Here is a 9,307-nt window from a genome sequence, read left to right as displayed (position 1 = left end):
ATCTTTCAAATGTTCTTTCTTTCCCTCCAGCTTGGTTTTAAGCCATTCTAATGTCACACAAAAATGATTTGAGCAGGTGACTATCAAAATAGATAATGAAACTGGACATAAGTGAACTTATTAGTGCTACTTAGATTACTAAGTTAAGAAATGAAATTCAGATGAGTCTAATCAATCAGTTTTTATAAATAATTTGAATAAACATAGTATATCTGTTTATATACTATATACTAATGGTAAGAACAAAATGTGAATAGTATACGAATAGTATATGAACAGTATCAGTCATAAACATGAAATATGTTATGTGAATTTCAAAACATTTACTGAAATTCTTACTTGTTCAGCCACTTCCCATTACAGAACTATGAATAAAAATGTGAAATAAGTAAGGCAGAACAATAGGTACTCAGTACGATGTTATTCAGCTTTATATGTTTTGCTGTTCAGTTGTGCAACACATTATGTGAAAAATATAAAGCCACCAGCTCAGAGAGGAATATTAACCACACTCAGCAAGACTAACCAATGATAGTGTTTAGCAGCCTTGAGCCATGTGTGCTGCTTTAATTATTCCTAGTAAATAAATTTAGTTGATTACAGCAATAAGGATTCTCTAAAACATTTCCTATCATCTTGGCTGAACCTCAAATGTTTTAGATGGTAATAGTAGTATTCTGTGTTATATCAATTACACATAATTTGTACAGTGTTGAGTCAAGCGCTTATGGATGTATTTATTTATTTGATATTACTTTTATTTTGTAATACTGGGCCATAAACCAGGATGAACTTTTCAGTGTTGTCAGCATGCTGCCGCTCTGTTCAACCTCAGTACCTATGGTTATTCTTTCAGCAGTCTTTAATATCACGCACAGTTTCATGCTGAATCATATAAATGTATAGAAAGCTGTACTGGTTTCCTTCTCTTTTTTTTTTTACTTTGGAACAGCGCAGATAGTCACACCCACTTTGGCTTTGCCTAATGGAAAAGGCTGACATTAATGTCGCCCTTCACACTACTCTTATAAAAGTTAGTATCGGGACATAATACAGTAGAATAAATGTTCATGAATATTGTATTGACTGGAAAAAAATGCAAAATTCTTGGATAATTATTCATGCCTATATTCAGGACAACTTCCCATGTTTCCACTGGCACTGCATCCAAAATCCATATCTCATCAATACTTCTCTCTGACATACTAACACTTCTCTCTGACATACTAACACTTCTCTCTGACATATCAATATTTCTAACATACCAACACTTCTCTCTAACATACTAACACTTCTCTCTGACATACTAACACTTCTCTCTAACATACTAACACTTCTCTCTGACATACTAACACTTCTCTCTGACATACTAACACTTCTCTCTGACATATCAATATTTCTAACATACCAACACTTCTCTCTGACATATCAATATTTCTAACATACCAACACTTCTCTCTGACATATCAATATTTCTAACATACCAACACTTCTCTCTAACATACTAACACTTCTCTCTAACATACCAACACTTCTCTCTAACATACTAACACTTCTCTCTGACATACTAACACTTCTCTCTAACATACTAACACTTCTCTCTGACATACTAACACTTCTCTCTGACATATCAATATTTCTAACATACTAACACTTCTCTCTAACATACTAACACTTCTCTCTGACATACTAACACTTCTCTCTAACATACTAACACTTCTCTCTGACATACCAACACTTCTCACTGACACACCAATACTTCTCTCTGACACGCCAACACTTCTCACTGACACACCAACACAAACCAACACTTCTCTCTGATACACCAACATTTCTCTCTGACACACCAACATTTCTCTCTGACATACTAACACTTCTTTCCAACATACCAACATTTCTAACATACCGACACTTCTCTCTGACCTACCAACACTTCTCTCTGAGATACTAACACTTCTCTCTGAGATACTAACACTTCTGTCTGAGATACTAGCACTTCTCTCTGAGATACTAGCACTTCGCTCAAACATATTAACACTTCTTTCCAACATAGTTCCTATCCTCTTTGATTTATTGTTACCTCTCTTAAACTGCTTAATTTTTATTTCTTCCCATATTAGTAGCAGCCTCTGGTTCAAGTTACCATAAGCTTTGTGAAATGTTTATAGCTCCCTGTATTTGCATGCAGGGCATGATGAAAGCTTTCTTGCAGACCTAACCTCAGCTATCCTTAGGGGATTTTTGGACTGAAGACCTTTATTGTTTGTTTTTTTTAAAAATGAAATTAAATATTGTCTGTCTTCCAGGACACTTTATTAGCTCACACAGGACCAAAGCTCCAAAGCAGTATGTGGAATAAAGTCATGAACATTCTGAGCCATAGTCACATGGACTAAGACAATTTGGCATTCAGCATACTCTCATGAGTTTTCTATATTGCATGGTATGGTTACAATGATTTACAAATGGATTTTTGAATCTGCCATTATAACAACCTAGCACTTTAATGGTAGCTTGGGTGTATCATTGAAGATGCACTTGCCCTCCTCTGGGCAGTCTCTTTTACCTTCAAGCTCAGATCCTCTACCAAAAGCCTGGGAGCTAAAGCATCCTGTGAAGAATCTTAGCTGTTCCCAGGACTGCACTCTTCTGGATGGAGAACTCAGATGTTATTCCTTTGATTTGCTGGAGCCATTCTCCCAGTTTGGGGTTCACAGCCCCTGTAGCGCTCTGATCACCATGGAAACCACTGTTGCCTTCACCTTCCACTCAGCACAGATGTTTCTGTATACTATGCCAGCCAATTGGTTATGACTTTCCATGTACGCTCTGTCTGCTAGCATCTCGCATCCTGCTGTTATGTGCTGGATTTTCTCAGGGGCATCTTTGCACGGTCTGCATCTGGCTGAGGAGTTGGTTGCTCCATTCTATAGCCCGTATCCGTAGCCCCTCCAGGAGATGATTCCCACGGGGTTCAGGCCTATGGAGAACAGCAGTGGCGACAGCGCATGTCCTTGGCACTTGATGGCAACTAGGTATTGGTATGAAGTTGGCCTCAAGGGTTGCCTTCCACAGCCCCATTGAGTTCTTGATGAAGGCTCTTAGAGTCCTGTTGATGTTATACACCCTCAAGCATTCCAGGATCCATGTGTGGATATTGACTCATAGACTTTCTTGTAGTCAATCCAGGCAGTGCACAGGTTTGCGTGCCTGGTCTTACAGTCTCAAGTGATGATTTTATTCAAGAGTAGCTGGTGTTTGGTTCTTCTGGTGTTCTTGCCAATAACTCTCTGGGCCCCACTCATGTATTGAGTCATGTGCCTAATCATCTTGGCTGCAATGATGCCTGATAGGATCCTCCATGTTGTGCAGAAGCAGGATATCATCTGGTGGTTATATGGAATGGCCCCTTTCTGGGGGTCCTTCAGGATCAGGTCTGTCCAGCCTTCACTTAACCAATCAAGGTGGGTTTCAACCATTAGCAGCTGGTTTATTTACATTGCCAGGTGTTCATGGAATGCCTTTAGCTTCTTCAGCCAGTAAGTGTGGACCATGTCAGGGCCTGGAGCTGTCCAGCTCTTTCCCTTTCTTGGATGTCTACTAGCATGATGGCCACTATATCCTGTTCAGGGAGATTGGTGTGGTTTCTCTCAGGTTCTGCAACCACTGGGTGTTGCTGTTGTGTGATGCTGCCTTCTCCCACATGCATTTTCCAGTATTGTTCAGTCTCCAGCTTTAGGTTGTTTGGTCTCATGCTGATACCCTGCTACCAAAAGTACACTTTGGATGGCTCATGGGAGAACATCCTGTTTATTATCCCCACCTCTTCATGCATATCTCTCTCTGTCTATATATAATATGAAAGAGATAGATAGAGAGAGAGAGAGAGAGAGAGAGAGAGAGAAAGAGAGAGTGAGGGAGAGATTCAAAAATGTAGTTAAGTCCATAATTTCCAGAGAAACAGGATGCTTTGGACACAGGTCTTTTATAGCATTGATCAATGGCGCAGTGATTGTGCCAAAAACAGAGTGCAGGAGGAAGGATGGGGTCAACTAAAATCAATGCCCTATCGCTAGACTTTGAATTATGTCCTAATAATGGTAACTGTTTTGGGGTAGACCACGCTGATTTCCAGTTGGAATGGATTTCCAATTTACGGAATAAAAAGCTGTAAAAATGTGTGTATCGTCACCATGGTATGTTTTCCACTGCAATAACATTGTACTAACAGAATCATATAAACCAGTGAGTTCTCAAATATAGAACCCCGAGGTTTCATTACTGCTCCACCTCATTCCAATACTCAAGGCTCCTGAGTAAAGTTATGCAAAAGATGAATGTGAATGCCATGAACTGAGCTGTCATATGGGTCATACTGTGTGCAAGGTCATCAGCAGCACATACCACAACATATTCCAAATCCCGTGGCTTTCTGTATTTTTATAATGTCCTCTCATTTGACTTTAATCCCCATAAACTTAGTGGCACGGTAAATTCTGGCAATTTTATAAACCAACAAATGCACACACTAAAGCTTTAAAACCCTCAGTGAAATGCCTGATATAGGACACGCTTCACACTGGCTGCTTTTCATAGTGTTTGGATAGCTCCCTAGAAGACCATTAAAAACATACCTCTTTTTCTGTGCTGATCATGTGATAAGAGAGGAGTTTGAAAAAGCTCCCTCGTTTGCTTGCTGGTTTGCTCAGAATTTGGATGTACGTTCCCATATTTCATAACCGCTGAGCAAAAACGGTGCTGCTCTTGGAGATCTTGAACTTTATGCTAATCTTCCCCATCCTTTATATTCTGAGTTCCATCTGGACTACCTTTTACCTCATCCCACCAATACCACAACAGAAAACACCATTTCACAACCACTTTGCTGCACTTCTAGCACTGAGGGACCAGCAGGGGAACGCATATGTTACAGGAAACACCACTGAGTCAAAGTCTTGCATTCCACACAGCCCACTCTGGCTTCTGTTGCCATTTTCATGTTACATACAAGAGAAACTACACCTTTCTTCATGTCAGATTGCTTTAGCTCTGTTGTGGCAATGACATTACTAGCTCTAGCTCTACTATATAAAAAAAAATAGTGAAGTCTACTATAGTGAAAGGTTCATTATTTTAGAAGCTGGGTTGCAGGTCAGATGTCAAGGTTGGGGACAGTGAAAGGTCAGTGAAAAGCAAAGCAGGCTGTTGACTGCAGCTCGGGCAGAGGAGTGTCTCTTCCCTCCCTCATTCTCTCCTACCAGCCGTGCTGTGCAGGGGTGGTGATTAGCACGTTGGCAGGTTTTATTACAGCAAGCCCCTACTTCAAGGAGCTCCCCCATGCTTATCACAGAGATCAACACACTGCAACAGCAGGTAAAAATTCAAGTAAGCATCATTGGAAAGTTTTCAGCAGCCAAAAAAAAAGGAAGCTTGACGTACTGCCTGTTTGGCAAATGAGCCAAAAATGAAGGGATTCGCTACGCAAACAGTATCACATGTCAGCCCCATATATATGACACGGGCCGATGCCTGAAACCCACACATAAGGTCGGGGCTGTGGCGTGAAATCTAGTCTGGTCCAGGGGTGGATGATCCTTCATGCACTAGAATGAAAAAAAACTTTGTTTGTGCAGATTTATGAATTTACAAACTGGCAGAGCTGGCTAGTATGAGAGGTTGAAGCAGCAAACTCGTATTTCCTAAGTGCTGAGTGTCCTCAGGAGAAGTCAAGTAGTAGTTAACAGCTGTTCAAACACAAAACTATTTCAGTGTGGTTAATAAGAAAAAGACCACGGAGGTCATAAAATATGTTGTAATAAAAAAAGCACTGGTAATTTTATGTGCAGTGTGGCCAAGATTCGTGATCCTACACTTTATACATTAGTGTTGAAAATTTGAGAACTTTCACAATGATCCGCTAACACAATATGAATTTTGCATTAACACAAATACACAATGATGCAAGCTGTTTATGTAAAATGTACAGAGTGAATAGCATGTGGACTGATTAAATGAATGTAATGACTCAAATAATGATGTTGTTGCTTGCATTTGATGAGATATAGTAATTCTCATATTCCTTATAACTTACAAGAACAGTTTTTGCATGAAATATTTATTACTGGTCAACACATTTATTCTTTAACTGCATAGCCAAGGGGTTGGTCGGTGTTAACCTAGAGGTAACACATCTGTTTCTATATTGTTACTATATTATTACCGTATTCTTACTGAATTTGTGACATCCATATCTATTTTACCTGCTCATCTATTGCTGTATCTACTGAGGAAAACGGATGTGCCATGTTCTACAGTTCAGGGAATTTTTCAAAGCTGGACTTTTGGATGAAGGTAGGAATTGGTCCATTATTACCCACTCATGTGTGGCTACATTCCCTGCATTTCTACCAGTGCTTTAGTAATCAGTCACTGCTCAGGGGGGATATGGTGACCAGGCACCAGGAAGCACAGCCTGGTCCTCGGTGAGCCTGGGCTGGAATCAATCCTTAACTACTCACTTCATTACACAACAGTAGTGCATTGTCTGTCAAAAGATCTGTACTGCACATGGCCATGACATTCACAAGTGCCATTAATCAGGCCAAAGGAGAAAAATGGCTCTGCACTAGACCTGTCTTGGGAAAGCGATGAGAAACTCTCTAAATGTTTACCTGAGCTGTAATGTTGGTTTACATTGCCACATAATCTGTCATTGTGCCCAGTCTGAAGTTCTCCTTGTTACAGGTAAAGGCACCTGTGAGGTGCTTCAAATGCAAAAAAAAAAAAAAAGTGCATGTTTGCTCACCCTGGCATGCCATGTTAAATTTACTAATGAATTCACTATGATCACAAAGTTACAACAATGGTAATGATTGTCATTAAGATTTATTCGTAACTGGAGTAAGAGAATTGTTAGAATTTTATAAAATGACACTCGGCCTGAGAAACGGCTTCTAAAAGGAGACATTAAAATAAAAGATTACAAGTTTTTGCAGTGATGCTGTGAAATTGCTTATGGTTTATCCAGAGCTTATCATGGCCTGGCTGTTTTATTAACTGCATTTGCATATATTTTAGCCTAGTTCTTGATCAGGATTTAAAGCGCTATACCCTGGGCTCAGACACATCTCTGAGCAGACAATCCTCAAAAACAGACTGAGCTGTCCGAGAGCGATGAGAAGATAAGAGCCCATAGATCTTCCATCCACATGTTATTCAGTGTGACATCACCTCCCGAACACATCACTTTCTGACCAGCCAAAGTCCACTTGGAAGTTCCACGATGGGATATTACATACACAACTTTATGATCATGTTTTCAGTTTATGACAGCAACAAGACAATTGGTTCTTGAAAAAAGCTGTGTTTGTTGTAGTGATACTTTCTGGGCTAAGGGACAAAATAATAAAATAATGAAGACAAAAAAAATCGACCTATATTTATAGCTTTTGTTTGTCGTCTTGGTTAAGCCACGTCTGCTAGAAAGCCAGGATTTTGACAAATATCTTGTTTCTCATTGCTTAAGATGAAGGGCCTTCTTTATTTACTTCACCCAGACTGCTCCAGTACCACACAGCCTCACAACCACACCTGCCATCCAACATCTCTTCAGAGTAAGAATAACACTCAGCAGTTTCCACAAAGGAGAGTAGTAAATAATTCTGGCTTCCCTGATGCCATCAGTACATCCCTCCATGCTTTATTTTCAAAAACATTACAAATAAAATCAACCATGCAACCTGATACTACTAGATCCAACCCAGAACATCTAGTTAAAAACAAGTGAGACAATTCCCCTCAGATGTCCGTGATATATCAGCCAGCCATGTGTTACTCTACTGGGATGAAGGGTCTGGGTGGAATATGTGTCTCACCTTATTCATCTGAACAAACAGATGTGAGCTTCTATTTAGAGACTGGATGCTGATCTTGGATCAGGCAGGCCCTTTACCTATCCTATTATTTGGCATAATGCACTAAGAGTAAAGCTGACCTAGAGACAGCACTGAGATTTTTACTTTATGCCTCCTGTTGTTCTCCAGTGCACAAGGAAGATTCTCTAACTGCTGTCCAACTGTTGTTTTATTAAATTTAAGTAAGGTTTGTGGTGCAGGGGAAGGGAGATTACAGGCTGTTACAGAGATGTAGCTGGGTGTAAACCGACCCAACTAAATGTATGACCAACTATGGTAGTGTATTAATTATTAAAATTATTAATTTGGGAGTTTAACTTTTCTTTTGTTGATTTTATTTCTCTGTTGAAAACCCACACAGAAAACACTGCTGAAGCAGTATTCAGACTTTCCTGATCCAAACATCATAAACCCTACTCATGTTGGAGAAGATACTGATAATTGATTACACCATTTCAGTAAATAATTTTTCCTCCCTGATGGTTTGTTAGTATCTAAACTAAGCCGCTGCGGCGGTGGAACCTGATAGCCTACGGGGCCGTCCACATGTGCCTGTCTCACACATCATTCTTCGTAATTGTGGCAGATTTAGTATGTAGTTTGCGCTGAGCACTGTTTATACTGCCCACACTTTTACAATTCCCGTATTTCTCTGTTCAGTCTGGAGGTCCCAGTGGGTGATAAATTGATTGACTCCAGTGGCTGCCAGTCGTCCATATACACACATACACAAGCTCAGACCAAGAAGCTTCAATGCTGTCACATTCCTAATTAAAAGTGGCCAGGGGCCTGCTCAGCCTCTGGGCCCCAGCTTTCCATAATGTTGTGTAATAAAGCTGGAGCTCTTGGGTTGGTCTCACGCATTGCAGTGTAACATGTGTTTATGTCCCTGACAAAGCCCCCCCCCCAAAAAAACTGGAAAGTGTTGTGCTCAGAGCTCCAGTGGTCTTGTAAAAGTTTGAAATTACAGCATCGTACAAACAGGAGGATCGGTCTTGCAGCAGGTCTTGCAAATTAATTTATGTGGTATGTAAATTTAGAGAAAATGTTTTCATGGAAGCTGGTCATTTGCCAGCCAATAACTTAAAAAAAAAAACTAAACTAAAAAACAAGCAAACAAACAAAAACCCAAATACAGTAAACATCCCTAACACATGATTATTCCAAATATAAGGAGAAAACCAACAGTACAAAAACAATACATGGATAATATCTGACATACTCAATCATAACAACTGACCCACATGGATACTGATGGGTTTTACTTTATATTCTCTATTTCATTAAATAAAGAAGCGAGACAGGAGGCATACATGTGGTACTGGATAAATTCTGAAAATGTACACCTAACTCCATAAACAAAACGCAAATGGTCCAACGTGAGAAAGCCTTCG

This window comes from Electrophorus electricus, chromosome 14 (genome assembly GCF_041902795.1).
Source record: "Electrophorus electricus isolate QZ-2024a chromosome 14, ASM4190279v1, whole genome shotgun sequence".
Taxonomy (NCBI): Eukaryota; Metazoa; Chordata; class Actinopteri; order Gymnotiformes; family Gymnotidae; genus Electrophorus; species Electrophorus electricus.
The sequence above is the reverse complement of the archived record's forward strand: the minus strand, read 5'-3'. Positions refer to the sequence as shown.